The sequence below is a fragment of the Ambystoma mexicanum genome, chromosome 3q (genome assembly GCF_040938575.1).
Source record: "Ambystoma mexicanum isolate Mex_15411 chromosome 3q, UKY_AmexF1_1, whole genome shotgun sequence".
NCBI classification, from domain to species: Eukaryota; Metazoa; Chordata; class Amphibia; order Caudata; family Ambystomatidae; genus Ambystoma; species Ambystoma mexicanum.
In genome coordinates, this window is record NC_090926.1 from 444,467,549 (window position 1) to 444,486,444 (window position 18,896).

The 18,896-nt window shown below is 44.2% G+C and overlaps 1 long non-coding RNA gene across 1 annotated transcript in view; it reads left to right on the forward strand.

Annotated features, from left to right (window-relative positions):
* The window catches only part of LOC138581875 (uncharacterized), a 66,752-nt gene extending 53,267 nt beyond the window's left edge, over positions 1-13,485 (forward strand). Inside the window, exon 3 of the long non-coding RNA XR_011304837.1 lies at positions 11,628-13,485. This is a non-coding gene — a long non-coding RNA (uncharacterized lncRNA). The remainder of the gene's footprint in view (positions 1-11,627) is intronic.
* The last annotated feature ends 5,411 nt before the right edge of the window (positions 13,486-18,896 follow it).

Sequence of the window (18,896 nt, forward strand, 5' to 3'; positions counted from 1 at the left end):
GTATCCAATGTGTGGCCTTATTCATCAGAGATGAGATTGTTTCTAAACCCCCCCCCTAGGTAAACCCTGGACCCCCATTATTACACCTACTAAGTGGGCCACCATCGGGGGGAGATTTAATACTACACTCGCCCGGCTTGCCTTGCCATTATCCGTTACTTTAAGCAAGGCACACTTCTATGTTTATGAAGAGTTTATCCCTTCCGTTGGCATCCCCAGTCCGTAGCAACTTGTCAGTGCACCAGTCGATGTGGGTGGCGTGGAATGCCACCTACAGCTATGCCCACCCTTAACCCCTGCACCACCTTGCTTGTTTCCCCAATAGGATCTTGCACTGTGCTGGGCCCTCTCCCAGTGTAATTCTAGTTGATGACATCCACTTTCATTTTCAAATCTCTAATTGAATCATCCATTATTATCAGAGTGTACATGACCCCTTTTTTGAATGTTTGGAGAAGGGTGTCTGTAGTCTCTAGTTGGCTAGCCAATGTGTGTCCAGTGAGGGGCCCCCTGTCAGAGGCACCCTATTTGGGGCCAAGAGTTGGAATAGGGGTTTCAGTTTATGGTCTAGTTGAGCCTCCGACCATGTCTTATCATCATCCTTTGTGGAAAAGGCTATTGAGTCATCCCCTGATAGTGGAGTTGGCCCCTGATCATCCAAGGCCTCTGCCACTTCACTTGGAGGGGACAATGTGGTTACATTATCCCCTATGAAAACTACTGGTTCTATGTCCTGATTGGGCGGCTATGCCCCTGACACCCCCCGTAGCGGCCCTTTTAGCATTTGTGTTACACGGGTACTAGGTGCAAAAAGCCCCTGTCCCAGTCCCCCATCCTCCGTTGCATTGGGAGCCACTCTTGAGGAGGAAGCTTCCCATATTGCTTTTTCTGTTACTTGAATCCTGTCTGCCAGGTTCCCTGCCAATGTTGTTAATAGGAATCCAGTGAGAGTTGACTCACGGGTAGCCTAGGTTTAGGGCCCCTGCCTACAGGTTTACAAATGACCTTAGGGATTCTTATTTGCTTCAATTTTTTGGCACTGGTAGCCATAGGGTCATCCTCTCTCAATGTTTTTTTTTCATTGTTGGTCACTGTCACCGGTTTGACCTGGATAGGAGCCTGCAAAATTTCACTGGTACCACCATATGTGGTAAGAGGGTACACACATGAAATACCAAAATATAAAATGTTCCTAAAAAAGCATAATGGCATTAAAATTCATTAAACTCCACATACAAAAAGAAGAATATAGGCACCAATGCTATAAATTGCATCTCTTCAAAGTGCGTAGGGAGGGAGGGGCACAGGCTGCTTCTGAGAAGACTCTGATTGATCTGTCAGCCAGGAAGGATACTACCCAGGAATGGCTTCATGAGAGAATTTATCAGCCGAGGTGTGGTGGTGGCATAGAATTGTGTGGTCCACCAAGTCAAACGCAGCAGAGATATCCAAGAGCAGAAGGAGGGCAGGCTTGCCCCTGTTGCTGATTTCGTCAAGCTGGTTCTTGAGGACCATGGCCTGGTCGGAAGCCTTACTAGTGCAGTCCCAGGATCTGGTTGATTTTTAGATAGTGCTGGATTTGAGTATAGGCAGCCCTCTCTAGGATTTTCAGCAGAAACACCCCATTAGGTTTACCTAGAATAGTCATGATGGAGTGGTAGTTGCTGGGAACTGCTGGGTCAAGTGTCCGTTTTTTGATCAATGTGAGAACCCAAGCTTCCTTCATGCTAGAAGGAACAATACCAAATGAGAAGGAGGCATTGATAAAGCTGGTGATAAAGGGGATAAGGGCTTCAGCATAGTCCTTAATGATAGCCGCAGGGAAGGTGTCACCCTTACATCTGGATGGCTTTAGACTTTTGAGGATGGCAGCAACTTCCATTTTCGAGCCACTGTGGAAGTTGAATGCGGCAGATTTATGGGGAGTTGGGTTGATGGGAGTAGATGAGGAGGAGTTTTGAATCAAGGATTATTTGCTAGAATGTTCTCTTGAAGGGTGAAAACTTTATCAGACATGGCCTTCTGGATGTCAGCAGACCTGGTTTCATCTTTGGTGATACCAAGGGGTGGTGGAGCTGGGGTTTCCAATTCCCTAAGGATAAATTATCACTCTTTTGTGTTAGAATTGGCATTGGCAATTCTGTTGTTGTAGGATGTGGCTTTGGCCTGTGTGATGGTGTGTTTATAAATCCTAGAGGTCGACTTAAACAGAGCTTTGTGAGCACCTCTTTGGGAGTTTGTCCAGGATGCTTCCACCTGGTGTTTCTTTCCTCAGAGCTCTTGTAGGTTACTAGTGAACTAAATATTGGAGTGTGTCATAGGTTTTGACTTATGAGGTGCTAGCAGGGTTTCTGTGGCTACCGCCAATGCAAGAGTCTTTATGTAAAGGTCTGCGAGAGCAACTGGGTTCTTAGAGAGGTGGACAAAGTGGTTGGGTTGTAGACCCGTCAGCTGTGGGGTGATTTTTATCTTTGGTGATTTTGCAAGACCTGCGGGCCCAGGTGGGTGGTGGGGGGGGTGGACATGTGAGTTAGGCAAGGGATTTGGGATGGTGAAGGTCATGACGTAGTGGTCCAGCCAGGGGCAGCACGTGACAGCATTAATAGGTACCCTACAGTCAAGGTCAGCTATCCATTCAAGGGTGCAGCCTTTTACATGGCTGGGGTACATCTTGGCTTTAGTCAATGCTTGTTCTATTCTTCAAATACAACTTCTACTGATTTTGGCTTGCTGGCGACCCACACCCTTCTCCTGAACTCATTTCTCCGGTCAGGCCACACACCTAGAGAGTGTTCCCTATTTCCAAGACCCTCCACTTGACAAGTTTGCCAGTTGGTCGGCAAAACAATGGCAATCAGGCTCACATGGTGAAAACTGTTTGTACAGCACGTCTTCCGACGCCCTTGTGTCTTCCTTCTGCTTCTACTGTCAGAGCCGGCACCCGAGCCAGCATTCCAGCTCCTTCCACTCCTTCCTTCTTTCTCTCCCTGAGTGGGCCTGTTATGCCTCCCAGGTTCAGTAATAATTGTCAGGTGTGGGCTATTACCCTTAATTACCTGACTACTGCAATGGCTACTAGGCGTAATTGCCTGACTTTGACAACTTTGTGCCTATTTGGCCCTTTTCCTCTTCTCAGTCCCTTAAGGGTTCTGGGGCTTTTAGTTTCTTTCCACAAAGTTAGGTTTTATAATATGTGCATTATTTGTAAAGGTATGTTTAATTCTCTTAACATTATTAAGAGAGGTGCTATGAAGATTAGCCTATACAGAGGAAACTAGCTTAGTGAAGATATTTCCACATTCCTGTGTAGTGTGCCCTTGGGTTTGAGGAAGGTGTTTAGTTTGGGATACCAAAAAGGATCTTTCTTTTGGTAAAGTTTGCTCAGATTGTTCAACATTAATTTCCACAACTCTAGATCTAATATGAGAGATAGGTACATTAACATGACAATAAGCCATTACCTCTTTCGGTACCTTGGGAAGATTCTTCCTCCCAGAGGAAAAATACTGTGTCTCATCCCACATAATCTCCTCACCACCCTGGGTTCTGTCTTTTCCCAAGTGATACTCCCACAGTACACCATCCCCAAGGTTAGGATAATGAGGTGTCTGCCTTCCCCTGGCCACCTGGAAGGAGACTTTAGGCAGGGTTTCCTGCAGGACAGTGCACTCTGTTTATTAATCAAGAAGGCAGAGGTCACTAGTAGAAAGTATTATGGAGTGACCCATTCATTACAGCAGGTTTTCTTTTCTCCAATCCCAATGACAATTTGCCTTTATAAGTAAGTGGTCTCCGATGCCTTTTTTGATTCATCTGTGGACTTTCAAGAAGACCAGAATAATTCACGGAACCTCTAATTAGAGTGCAGTACATTCCAAAGTCAACAAACAGTAAGGGAACATTAGAAGGAATCAAAGGCAGAGTAGAGCTATGTCCCCTAACTGTTCCAAGTGAACGGTGTAGGAGACTTCTGCTGGACCAAGGTCTGCCACTCTGCAAGCTTCACCAAAACCAGGCTTCTCTCAGAAGGTGAAGGATTAACTGTAGGTGCCAGTCCAGCTCCCTGGGGTGGCTATCTATCTATCTATCTATCTATCTATCTATCTATCTATCTATCTATCTATCTATCTATCTATCTATCTGTCTGTCTGTCTGTCTGTCTGTCTGTCTGTCTATCTATCTATCTATCTATCCAGCTATCTATATTATCTTTTACATAGCGCCAAATTGCCCTTAGGCCTGTGCAGAACAAAAGTATTTTACCTGTCCTGGGGCTCCCATACCAACCTGAAAGCCCAAGATCAGCTGGAATTTTGTTTTCCCCGCTGTGTATTGCCTTTGAACCCTGGAAAGGATCCATGTTGCTGCTTTTGTCTCCCTTCGTACCTTTAACATGCTTGCCTGCAACTTCAAACTGGCTTGATGCTGCTTCACACCAGTAGCCATCATCACCACCATAACTCAACACCAGTTCACCACTGCAGAAGCCTTTGAATTGTCATATCTTTGTCCACCATATCAAACCATCAGGACATCCTCTTGACCTGACTTGAACACCGACTCAAACCGCATCATCTTGAACAATGACTCGAACCGCACAGAGCCCCATCACAAAGCTGACACAGCGCCAACTCGCTGTTGAATCAACATGGCTTTACACATCCCAAACCCAGTTTGACCACAAGGAAAGTACAGAGAAGCAGAGTTTGATGTTGTAAAACCCCTGACAACAAGGAATAAGGTTCTTTCAAGAGGCCCTGTCCCCAGATCCACATTTGAGACCATAGTGACTCATAAATCAATGTTTGCAATCCTTTTTCTTAAAAGACAAGTCCTTTGAACAGTGATATTGCTGACATTGTTTACCTGATATCCCCTGCTCAAGTACCTAGAGTGCTATTTTTTATTTTGTACTGTTCTTAGTTAAAAAAGAACCTTTAACATACAATCACAATATATTATTTAACAATATACAAATAGCACAACAACACACATTACAATTTAGGAACATTAAATTCAAGAACATCTCAAGTCTCAATTCATAGACCCCAACTCAATGTTTGTACAAGTAAAGGCAGAAAACATATAAAGAATAGAAATAAAGAAGCATAATATAAAATCGTATTAAATCTTAATTCATAATCCCTAAAATTCATGTTTCATGAAATTCATAAAAAATATACAATGAACACATAGTACAAAACTGCATAATCACAAATCTAATTATTCAGTGCACAATAGACAAGTTTAGTGCCTTAATAAAACCTATAACAGCTATCACTACGGATGTGGTACGTCCTACTAAACAAACATCCCATATTAAACCAGCCTGCCTCATCGGGCATGATTGGAGTATGTTCCTCAAAAGAGTACACTATAAACTCTGTACAGAATAACAAAATAACACCAAATGTTCAAGTGATTCAATCTACCCACTTCCCTTACAAAAGAGGCAAATGGCGTGCTCCTCAGAAAGCATTCAATATCTTGCCAAGATCTGCTTAGTATTTATAAGGCCCCAGCAAAATATCAAAATGAGAGATCACATACTCTTATAAGGATAGAGTGAGAGGAAGGGAGCAAGAATTCCAAGCTTTTTATGATAACCCACTAAATGCTTTAATGTGGGGTACATATGCATATTATCAACCATACAAGTTCAGTCACACACTTAACGAGAGCATGTAACAGTGTCTGGTCTCTCCACTAGGTCTTCAATCGTACAACCAATTTCAGCTAAAAGACTCTTAGTAAACCTGTGTATATTCTCAATCCAGATACATCCTCTTGCTTCCATTAGAACTTTCAAATCAACATAGAGGGAATCCATATTAGGGCAGAAGATGTTCTGGAAGAGGGACAGAATCTTCCAGAATGCTCTTGCCTTCAGTGAAACAATCCCCTATTCATAACAAACTGCATCCACTGTGACAGACAAGGGCACTATCAATGTCTGCCTCCAAATCAATGTTTCAAGGGTAGGTAAAATCTCTAATATTGATAAAGCGTAACACTCCACTCCATATAACAATGTTGGTACAATCTTCCACAAATAGTATCAAATAGCTGGTTTTAGGGAACATTTACATAACGTGGACTCAACCAGTTTTAGGAGATTTGCCATGGCCATGGCACATTCATGAAGCCAGTAATGATGCTTTCCTATGTTAGGCTTCACAGTGACCAGGAAGCCAAGATACATTAGCATGTAAACCCTACCTACAGCCTCACTTCCAATATGCCAACAAAATGTAGACTCTCCCCTTCTCTTAGTACACTGTAGCACTTTTGCATTTACCGGGTTCATATTTCAGGAGTGTTTCTTAGTTAAACAAAAAAAAAACATCAAGGAGATGTTGCAGACCTATAGTGGTACAATCAAAGAAAAGAAAATCATCAGCATAACATAGCCAATATGGTCTCAAATTAAACAGTTGGGTGACACAAATGTTGCAGGTTCCAAATAATTACCAATGTCAGCTAAGTAAAGATTAAAGAGTAAATATTAAATAGGGAGGGTGCGAGAACGCAACCTTGCCTATCTCCCCGAAATATTTGTATCCAATGGGAGAGCAGACCATCATGGTTAAGACACACACATAGATCAAATTCTGCATACAGCCCTACAATCAATCTTAACAACCCCATAGAAATCCCCCAGGAGTGCAATTTGATCCACAATTGGTTACGATTTACTGCATCACATGCTGATGATAAATCCACTGAACCAACCTAGATGAAATCATATTTCGCTCTCCAAGCTAAATTCTGCACACATTTCAGGAGAAACCCATTCAAGGAGCTACCCATGTTCCTGCGGAATTCTGTTTGCCATTGCTTCAAAACAAATGATTCCGCAGCCCATTGCTCCTGATGCAACAGCAAGATTTAGGCAAACATCTATTAGCATCAAGGATTGCAATGGACGAATAATTCAGAGGATTAGTTCCATCACCCTTTTTCGAGATTGGGACAATTCAAGCAGTAGACCAGGTAGGTATTAGAGGTGACAATACTTAAAAACAAGCTCATTAGAATATTAGCCCATACTATCGGTCCCCCTTTGAACAAAACATTCAAAAGACCATTTGGTCCAGCTGCACGTAAGTAGGAAAGCTTGTTTATCACCTTCAAAACCACCCTGTGATCTATGTCAATTCCAGCAGGAGGAGAGGTTGTATCCCCTCTTAACACTTGGCTAAGCTTTGAGCCCTCCACCTCAGCATACAAGGCATCCAATTTCCAGACGCAAGCAGATTCAGGTACTACTCCCTGCTAGACTGGGTTGGATCCAAACCATTAATAAGGGACCAACAAACCCTGGTGTTTGTATTCCTAAGGGTCTCTAACATGCCCTCTGCATCCTCCTGAAGTCTTAAGGCTCGCATCTGAAGAAGCCAGTTTCTAAAACTGCTGTAATGCTTTGATCAGAGTGAACCTCTGTTCAGGCAATAGATCAGTTCTATTCTGTGTGTCCCTCACAGACCGCCTGATATCCATTCGTCATAACACCACCACTTTATTATACACATGGGGATGATATTTACCCCAAGGAACCTGCTCCTTCTGGCCAGACAAAACGGTAGTGCACAGCAAAGACCTAATGGAATTCACAAAATGAATCACAGAAAAAAGTATCAATCATCCATGCATCCATAGCATTTAATAAACTATTAGATACGCACTGATTTAATCTAAACACATTTGTGTCATTCCATGTCACTCTGTTGCCAGTCACATTAGCTATCATACCAGAAAGTCCTTTCACCATTTCCCATTGTGTTCCCATTATCACCTCAAACCAGGCCTCCAACAAGAAATGATCACTCTTCTCATCATGTAAAATGCTAAAATCGAAGCATTTCGAGAAGAACCAGGAGTCCCCAAAAATATAATCTAACATTGAGTGATATATTCAATTCGACCATGTTATTACAGAAACAATATCTTCACTTAGAATATCATGCAATTGTGACATTCTCAGGCCGATAAGGCCATTCTGCCAAATGTCTACATTTTTATGTTTCTTACCACAAGATTCATTGAAGAATACAGCAACTCTCCAGGTAGAGTTTACCTGGTCAGAATTTAGATCATCTGCTAACATTTGAATACTGGCCAAGCCAAGCATTCACATAACACGCAAGCCAGTACAAGCTCTCCTTCAAATGTCCTATGCCTTTGTGCCAATAAACATTAAGTATGAGCAGGTCTAAACAAATCTTGCCCATAAATCTAATATGGGTTACCAGAATGCCAAAACTAGGGTCTTCACTCCCCACAACCTAAAAGGCATTACACGATATTACCATGATTAGGAAGCCACCAGATGGACGACCAACCAGTCCCTGCTTCGCAGTTTGAAAGGAGACTTCATAGCCATCAAAAACCAGACACACTGACAGCCAAGTCTCCTGCAGGGTGACAATCACGTAGACTTACATTTCAGGCCTAATTCTGGATAAGAGAAAAGATGTGAATGTCTCTGTGAATTCCAAGAGAGAATGGTTTACCAACCGACTTGGGTTGCGTTCTTACACTCTACCGATCTAGTGTTAAAGACGTATTGCCTTCAACAACCAAAAGTAGTCGTTGGTCTCCTCTGAGATCTTCATTTTTTCTTTTAAACACTGGACCTCATCCCCAGGCAGACACTCTTTATCAGGCCCTTTAGCAAAGTTGAACCTTTTTAAGAACACCTTTCATATGAATAGGAGCAAAATCAGATTATCTCTCTCATTCATAACAGCATTATAAACCAGTCCAGAGGCAAAATACACCGACAACCTATCAGTTGTATGCCAATCAAGAAAGTCTTCTCTCTGAACGTCCCCTGAAGAGATTCCATCTCAATTAGGAATCTCAGACTGGAGACGAAATATAGTAGTCAGTCTAAGCACAGCAGATTTTTTGTTCGGAAGTAAACTCTCAAGCAATACAGCATGAGGATGTTCAGAATCTCACAATACTGCCTGGGTAGTTCTCAAGGGGAGATTCATAACATTAGCAAAGATCTACTCACAGTGCAGGTGTAAGGCCCAGGTCCAAGCGAATAATGATCACATGATCCTCCGTCACCCCTCATCAAATGATCAGTCTGCATAAGCGGGCTAGATGAGACACCCAGACTATAAAATGTGGCCAGTGTCCCTTGTACCCCATCTGGATACTTATTTGCCAACCCCACGCACTCATTCATGGGCAATCCCACCATTGCCCTAAGTGACTCAACAGGCAAAAGAGGTAGAGCGTCACCCGGGCCAGCCATCAAATCATGCAAGTGGCACAAAGTACTGGCTGCAGTTATATTCTGAGCCACAAATACACCAGCATGGCGGTCTGCCCCATATCATTGCAGTTTATGGTGCAGGCCGCTCCAACAAGCTGGGCCACACTGTTGTGACTGATTCACAGAAATGGTTTCAACAATAATATCTGCACTTTTGTCATTGCATAAAACAGGACCTTGGCCAACTACTCAAAAGTAACATATGGATTATTTGTATTCAGAGTGGCAGGCCTAAAATCACTAGATAAAGTTGTAGTCACTAGTGCCTTTACAGAAGGTTGCACAAATATATTTTACAAAAAACCTTTGACAAATTGATTATTCTTTTTCAAAATAGGCAGATTTTTCAGTTTCTTAATTGCTGTTCCTTGGTTTCAACAGTTTAGTGAGGGCATTTTTCACAACAGTCACATCCAACGTATTAAGTGGTAAACCTAATAGGGTGTTTGTGTCCAAAAGGGATGACTCACCTACAAACATTAGAGCGCCACCATCATCCACATTGTCACATATATTAATACCAGGCGTTAAATCCATAATTGCCAACTGACGAATTTCTCTTTCCGTGTTGGTACCGGGATCCTTCGATAAACCTCTACAAACAGTAGTAGTTTTAAGAGGCTTCTCATTGCTAAATATGTTGTGTTTAACACCTTTTAACTGCCATGGGGTTTCCCCCCCAGTGCCAAGGCCTTTTGAGGTCTGGAACACATCTTAATTCTAAATCCGGAGGAGTGTTAGCCATACCATCATCACAAGAACTGGAAAGCATCTCACTTATCATATTTAGGGCACCCGGCACCTGATTTAATGACTCTCACTCCAAAATGGACTTGTTTACCACAGGGAGGCCTTTGTTACAAAATGACATCGCCGATGGGCCTGCTTTGTTAAAGTGCTCCAAATCTGCAGCAACTCTAGCCAAACTCCTCTTCTCCTTATGTGGGAAGTAGGAGGTGATATCTTTAAACTTTTTCTCACAGCTCTTCTTAGTAGGGGGGTCAGGCCCCAATCTAACCTGAATAATACCGTCCTCTAAAGTATTACAGGAGAATGATGCAAGAGACTCTGGAGAGGGAGGAAGGGATACGTTTGCTGCCACCAACATATCTGTGTGGGATATATAATGAGTTTTTGCGAAATAAGGTTTAACCATTTTTCCGCTCCTCAATAGAGGCATCAACACACGGCCAATTGATCAAATTTAGCACAGACATCTTGTACCTTAAGATTTTTATCAGTTTGCAGAAAAGATATCCCTCCAGATGTGTGTTACCAAGGAGGGATCCACAAGACGCACAGGCCGCACAGACTGCAAAGACTGTCACTCTCCATCACTGCGCCGCAGCGGTTTGAGGTTTTTAAAGGCAACGCCTCCACAGTGAGACCACAGAAGACAGACTGCAGATCCAAGCTCCTCTCCTCAGTAAACAGCCTCCCGACTGCCACTTTACACCACTCCATCACTTTCCAGATAGTTACTTGCATTTTTCTTTATTAATTAAAAGTGCACATTGTTTGTATAACCTTGCATGGTCATTCTTTTATTCTGAAACATTTGTCCATTTATGTTTGGGTTGCTAATGTTATCACTTCATGTCCCTAAAGAGAGGATATCCTGTCCTCTTTCCATGTTACCACAAATGGCGAAGGAGGCATAGCTGTCGGGCTGTGTCTGCACTACCTTTATGATTATGAATGGCCTCAGTGGTATCACTGCTGGTTCAGTAGTAGTGTGGGGAACAGAAGGCACCACTCATCCATATTTTCCTGCTTAGTCGATAGTCATTTTTGTAAATAGAGAAGTACAATGTGGAACAAGGCCTTCACTAATCCCTCTGTTTGCTATCTCTCTGTGGGACTGTAGTGGCTTGATCTAGTGTTGTCCATTATGCATTTCCCTGCCTCCCACAGTGATGAAAATGCAGAGGTAAAAAGAAAAAACACAGACATGGGGTTAGAGGACACAGTGAATGAATGCATGTGTTTAATTACCAAATGCTGTATTTTATGAATATTACATGTCTAGCATGACTGTGCTGCCATACAGTCATGGCAGTCAAGTCATAATGCTCCAGTTCCTCACATGATACTGCATACAGTACCAGTAATAACCGCAGTGTTCCTGATGAAAATGCTGTAAAAGGCCACATGAGGATCAAAATATTAACTAACTTGGTAATGTTTGACATATAATTGTTCAGTGTATCATTATTGTTAGTGGTAGTACAAAAGGTAGTGGTAGTTGTATCATTATTACCACTAATATTTTTGTTAACCTCTGCCCTGCTCCCTACTGCCACTTACCCCTGCTGTAACATTACATTTTTATTTGCAGGTGTAGAGAAGGCGCTAAGTACCCGCATATCAACCATTTCGCCCACAGCACCTGTATGTTGGATGCCGGAGTGTGAAACACGTGCAGTACTAGTGGAAATACCGAGACCAAGCAGAATCTGGGAGGCAAAGATCCCATTGAGGAAACCATATTTGCATACGAGACAATATGATGGTCGCCAGAATGAAATTCCGGAAGAAACAGAAGAGTTGAATGATGAAAAAGAATGGTGACATCATCACCATCACTGTCATGCAGTGCAAAGTTGACGTATAGGGAATAGATGCAGAGATTAGAGAATGTAGACAATTCAATAAGGCATCAAGAAAGTATAGAGTTGAATGAAATCTTGGGATCAAGATGAAGGGCCTCATCAGGAGTTGGGCGGTAACGCCAGAGCTATTAGCGCCGGAGCTAATAGCCCTACCGCCAAACCCCCCGGCGCTATTAGCGCCGGATCACGGGTTTGGCGGAAGGGTTATTGCCCATTCCCCATTGGGCCCATTCGGGAATTCCTCATTCCCCATTGGGCCCAATGGGGAAAATTCACGCTATTACCGCCGGCGGATTTCCCGCCAGCGGTAATTGTACCAAAAATCAGCAATTTTGCCACAGATGTCCCCCAGCTCAGAGCTGGGGGGAAATACGCCGAAGCCATCATCTGGTGGACCCTTAAATGTGGTGGTAATAGCGCTACCGCCGCATTAAAGGGTTACCGCCAGACTCGTGATGAGGCCCGAAGAAACTTATGCTGCAGACATAATGAAGAGATCAAGCTATTTCACACATATACACATGCAAAGAAACACAAGCAGATGAAGTATTCTTAAAGGCTAGCTAAATAGTGAATAGAGTGCTGCATGCGCCAACATGTATATATATATATGGGAGTGAGTAAAGGATGGATGTTAGCACTACGTACGATAGCAGTACTGAGCAGAAGAAGGAAGGCAACATTTTTCAGTTTCCAAGTGTGGCGCAGTAAGAAAACAAGTGAATTAACAACTGTGAAACTCAGAAAGGCAAGGTTGGATGAGCCAAGAAGCCAAGATCATATCAGACTGGGATAAATAGACATTAGGTAAAAATTGTGTGAAAGAACGAAGCTCCAGTTCAGAAGGCATGGACAAAAACAAGAAGACGTCAGAAGTCTATTAAAGAATAGTGTTTTAATACACTGAAAGCTCAATTTTGTGGTCTTTAGTCACGTGGGGAGAAGTTGGACGAGCATGATTTTCACACCCACGAACAAGGGGCAGAGTGTGCCTTCACTCCCGTGAATTTCCCAGAGCAAAGAAAATGTTCAAGGCTGAGTTCAAAGACCTTATTGACAGTGGACCACTGAGGTGATGATGGATGAATATGCTAATTGGTGGGAAGCTATGGTTAAGACCAGGTCATCCGCACCTGGACTTTCAACCTGCATACCACTAACGTGGTTTGGGAGGGAAGTGACAGAGGTTAGAAAGTAACCAATGATAGAGGACCGCATGATTAAGGGTCCTATAGTTGTGTAGCCAATTAGACGTTGTATATTTAGTGACGTTCATATTGACATATTTCAAGGGAAGGGCTTAGTTGCCCCACCTGATGTTAAGAAACAAATCATTTTCTACCTCTGCCCTAAGCAAGTATGGACCGTAACCTGGATGATCCTTGTAGGACCCATCACACTCACCATTAGGTTGTTGTAGTTTGCCACGTAGGATGATGTTAGTAATACGCAGGTTAAAAGTCACATATGATGATTTTTTACTATAAAAAATCTATTTTTTTATGAAATGCGTTGAGAAGTCTCGAGAGAGAGATCATGATGAGGGATGTCTGTTGATATCCAATGTACTCCCTGTTTTAGATAATTGATATTAAAACAGTATCTTTAGCCAACTACCTGAGTTGTTTCTATTATTGATGTTTGAATAAACTCTGCATCCACCGTCCATCTCTAAGTTATTGCTAACCCATCTTAAAGGGCTGAGAACAAACCTCAGTTCACAGGCATTGTTGGAAATAGACACTATTTACTGGGGAAAAACCCCTATCCCTTTGCACGTGGCAGTGGGGCAACAGATTGTCAGTGCTGTGGGTCGAACTGGGGCCGGGCTGTCAGTGGAGAGTGTGGGATTGAAGGGCGGAGCTAAGTGTCAAATAATATGTGTGCCCTGAATTTAGGATTCTGGCTGCTTTGCATAAAAACAAAGTGCATTTTGGAAACATAACAATGACCACCAATTATCAAACAAGTCTGAACTAGCAATTCAAACGTTTATTCCATCCGAGCATGCAATGCACACTCTTTCCTCTGTCAGAATAGTCACCCTACCAATAAAATGTGTGCAAAGCATTGGCCATATAAATAGCCTTGGACGGTCTCATTGTTTGAGGACTGTTGAGCAAAGGACGACTTTCCAATGCAGTCTATGAAATAGTTGTATAGCTGCTCATACGAACACTGTGAGTCTGATTTACGAAAATGCTTTAACATTGAATAGTCCCAGTTAAAACATTTTTGGAAATCAGGCCCTACATCGCTACATGTGCAGCTGAATGGTGATATGCAATGGGTGCCGTAAACCACTCCCAAGTTGAGGAATCTCTCTGCTCCTGACTGCCGCTCACTGCATTTTCCTGATCACTGTGTTTGAGACACAGCAAGACTTGCAGAATTTTCCTGAATGCTTTGTCTCGGACAAAGCATTCAGGGGACTCATTGCAGTCAGGGGCAAAGAGCTTCCTCAACTTGGGGGGTTTGGGCCTCGTGTCTACACAGCATCGCACTCCTGCAGGAATGTATTTTTCCGCAGTACTGCTCTGTTTTTTTCTGGGACAATTTCTCTGTTGCTTGCAGGCTTCAAATGCCAAATGGCAATTTGAAAGCCAAAGCTGCATTATGACAAGGCCCAGTAACATAACCTAATAACATACCACTGATATTGTTTCACATTAACACGTGATCAGTGTCAAGGCACAGTTTCACTATGTGTGTCTTTCCATTTTGAATGAAGACAACAGCCCTATCACATTTGAGACACAGGAGTCCCTGAGTGGGAAAGTGTGATATGATGTGATATAAGTCATGTATAACACACCTGTACACAAGTGTTTCTAGTCACAACAAGACAAGGGAGGGAAGACAAAGGAAGGGCTAAACAAACAATCTTACTAGGCCTTGTTTCATTCAGATCATGCAAGTGCGATGACGCAAAGTGCAGGGAGGAAGGGAGAATGCAGAACTGCCAGGGAGAGGGAAAGGGGGAGTACAATCAGGGCACTATTCCAACGAACACACCTAGCACCCTCTTTGTCTCTGGCAGAAGGGAATCTCTGTCAAAGCAGTCAGAAACATGATTTGTGTTTTAGCCCTCCTCTGCCCCTCACTGATATCTCTATGTCCTCCTTAGTGCATACTCTTACTCCCATGACAATCCATCAGTTCCCTACTCTGCACTCCCTCTATATCCCAAAGCACCCCATTGCCTTTCTTCACTGGTTACCTTTCATTGGTTCATGGTTACCTTTCAGAGAAGACTTTTCAGCTGCCACTTTCCATTCTCTCTACGCTCCGAACTGCCTATCTCCAAGCCCCTTGCACCTTACTAATGTCCCCCTGTTCACTGGCCTGAACCCCTTCTGCCTTTCACTACCACCCAGCTATTCCCTATTGTGTGCTTTGTGGTGCCTCACGGCCACCTCTATCAATGATTCTGTGTCCCTCTGTTACTCGTATCTGTTCTTGTATGACTTTCACAATCCCAACTCTCTCTTTCACTACTTAGCCTTGTTTCCTATTCTGCACTCCTTGGGCCTCATTACGAGTTTAGTGGTAATTCAGTGGCAAATCTGCCAATTACCGGCAAATTCAATTATTGTTACTGCCACCTGGTCCTGTGTATTCCCTGCTAATTGTTGGCAGTAAAGTGGCATATTCACCTCCCTAGTGTTGCTGAAGGGAAATGCTCTGCTTCACCTTTAATGTTACAATCTGGAAAAATGGTGGTAATTTGGTTACCACCAAAAAAAGTAATTATATTACCACCATTTTTTTACTGCACCGCCACACTTTTAATGATGCACAATTTGTCTCTGTTGGCCGTCCTTCGGTCCCTTACTGTATATTTCGTCTGACCCTCTATTGCTATTTCTTCACTCAGTGTCTGTCAATATTGCCTCTACATTCCTTCCTCACCATGCTCCATCTCCCAAAACCACCTGTCTGCCCATGTTTCTACAGTCTTACTTGCTTCTCCCGCCTGTCACTGAATCCCTGGTTTTTACTCCCTATGCCCGTCAGTACTGTGGCTGTATCGCCGCTCTCCACTCGTTCTGTTTTTAATCTGCTGGCCCTCTGTCCCTTGGCCACGCTGCGCCCGGTGCCTTTCCCCTCTCACCCCCGTCCCCTCTTCCTCTTTCTCTTCTCTGCCAGCCTCTAAGCAAACGACAAAGTGTGAAATAATTAGGTTTGGAAAGGTCACAGAAATTGGCGAAGGGACTGCTGCCACTGCAAATGCTATTTTCTAGCTCACTGCCCCGTAACTCTATGACTGTTGTGCTTAAGTAAAACAAACAGTGCATTTTAATCACCCGTACACCGATCCACGGAAGACACGTAGCTCACGTTCCTATGTTCCCCTCCCCTCTTTTCTCATGCCATAAGGGGCAGGACATGTCAGTGTGTAGTTAGACCAGTAGCGCCCCCGGATAGCTACCTGATGACATTGAAATATATTAGACATTTGCTTCTATCCAGTGAGCAAACCAGAATCGCATCTTGCTATGCTTTATGTATTAGCAAACATGTGAGGCGACAGAAAAGAGCTCTGAAAGGGGCGTGGAATAAAAGTGGGGGCACGCAGCTGAATCGCAAATAATAATTTGGTTGTTAAGCTTCATGATGTCAGCAGACCTAATCCCATAGCCTGTTCAGAGTTTGGAACCCTTGTGAGCCTACAGATACGTTTGGAGAATTGTTTTTAATTTTCAATATTGACATAGCTCGGGGTTCTAATAGTGCTCTCTGTTATGCATGCTCCGAATTTGAGCAGGTCCTGTAAGTGCACTGAAATATTGTATTTTGTATTGTATTGATCACTTATTGAGGAATCAGGTGCTGTTTTGAATTAACATCATGGTGGGGGTGGGGGAGTGGTCGCAGCCAATTAGTTGGCTAGGAACACAGACTTGAACCGCCAGTGAAAGCCTGTGTTCCATGCCGGCTGATGGCTGACTCTCCCACCGCTATCTTCCCCCCACCCCTGTCCCCGTTTATTTTATTTTTTTCTCGTCCCCACCCCGCCTAATTACCTTATTAGGTGCTCCTCTCTGCTCTGCTCCCTGTCTCCGTGATAACCTGGGTATCACTGGTCAGGCTCTGGCGTGGCTGACCTCTTTCCTTTCCAATCGACCCTCCCAGGTCCAACTGGGGTCCTTCCTCTCTGACATCTTTTTCTCTACCTGTGGTGTCCCTCAGGGATCTAATCTCTCTCCCTGGCTGTTCAACCAGTATCTGGCACTCCTTGCCCACCGCATCACCGCTCTCTGCCCCAACTTTCAGTGCTATGCGGACGATACCCAGCTCATTTTCAGGCTACCCTCGGCCTCCTCCTCTCCTTCCTTCATCTTTGACTGTCTGTCTGCTATCCAGGAATGGTGTGTCGCCAATGACCTCTGCCTTAATGCCAGTAAGACTGGGATTTTACTCATCGGCACACCCACTGCCTCCTTCTCTGCAGCTCTCTGGCCAGCCTCTCTTGGCCCTCTTCCAGCTCCTACCTGCAAGGCAAAAAACCTTGGGGTCATCTTCGACTCCACACTCTCCTTCTCTTCTCATATATCTGACGTCTCTAAGAAGTCACACTACCAGCTGCACCTCCTCAGAGGTATTCTTCCCTTCCTCTCCTTCCCCCAGAAGCTCACTGTCTCCCGAGCCCTGGTTCTCTCGAAGCTGGACTACTGTAACAGCCTCTATCTTAATCTGCCTGCCTCCACTCTCCGCCCTCTGCAACTCATCCAGAACAGGACTGCGAGTCTTGTCCTTGGCCTCAAGCCCAGGGACCGTATCTCTCCAGGACTGAAATCTCTACACTGGCTCCCTGTGGCTGCGAGGATTAAGTTCAAAACCCTCTGCATTGTCCACAAGGCCTTCTGGGGCCTAGGACCTAAATACCTTCAACTCTCTCTTCCTAAATATCTTCCTTCCCAAGCCCTTCGCTCATCCGTCTCCAACTCCCTCAGGGTCAGCCGCTTCTCGAAGCAATGAGCTGGGGGTATATCTCTCTCCTCGGCAGGGGCCTCCCTCTGGAACAGCCTTCCTGCCTCCCTGAAACTTGAGGAGAACCATCTACGGTTCCGGAAACACCTCAAAACCTTCCTCTTTGCTTCTGCTTTCTCTCTCCCTCTCCCCTGCAAAATTCTTCACTGAAACTGCACTGAATCTGCAACTGGGCCACTCTCACCGACCTCGGTCATTGGCCCAGCCACTCTCCTCTTGCACTGCCTCCCTGGCAACCCCTGCACTGCGGGACTGTCTCTGTATACCTACAGCCCCCCTTCCCAGCACTTGTCTGCACTTACCTTGCACTTGCCACCAGCTGGCCCAATTATTTATTTTTATTCTACTTACCCTGCATTTCCCCCTCTCCTCCTTCCCCTTGCACTTTTTCCCTCCCCCCTACCCCTGCACTTGCGCGATCTAAATGACACCTGGCCTAGTAGGATCGTTGTCTGTCTTCCCCTTGTTCCCCCTCCCTGCCTCGTCGCACCTTGAAACACTTGTGTATAGGCGCGTTAAAAATGCCATATCATATCATAACGGCCACCATGGAAAAGGAAATGGGGCTCATAAGTAGCCCCATCTTCCTTTTCCATGGCAGCCATCTTTGTAAAGTATTTTCCTTCGTTCAACGGAACGTGAGCGGCGTTCGGTTGATTGAAGGAAAATCCTCTTTTTTAGCACCACTAGTTACCACTTTGGCAACCCAGGGTTCTAATAGCTTGCATCACCTCTTCCAAGGACTAGAATGGGGGTTAACTGCCCAGAGCCTACGTTAGCCACCATTGCTTTGCTCAAGACGATAACTTGGGCTGCCGGGTCGTTAACCCGCATTTTGGAATGGGGCATTAACACCATACGCAAATGACATAATAATTAGGCAAGAGCTAGCCCTATAGTATGGTGCATTTACTTACGGATTGTGAATGAGTGACATATAACTAACTGATGGTGTACTGAGGCACATGAAGATAAGGTGCAATGCTCAACATTGCACTGTT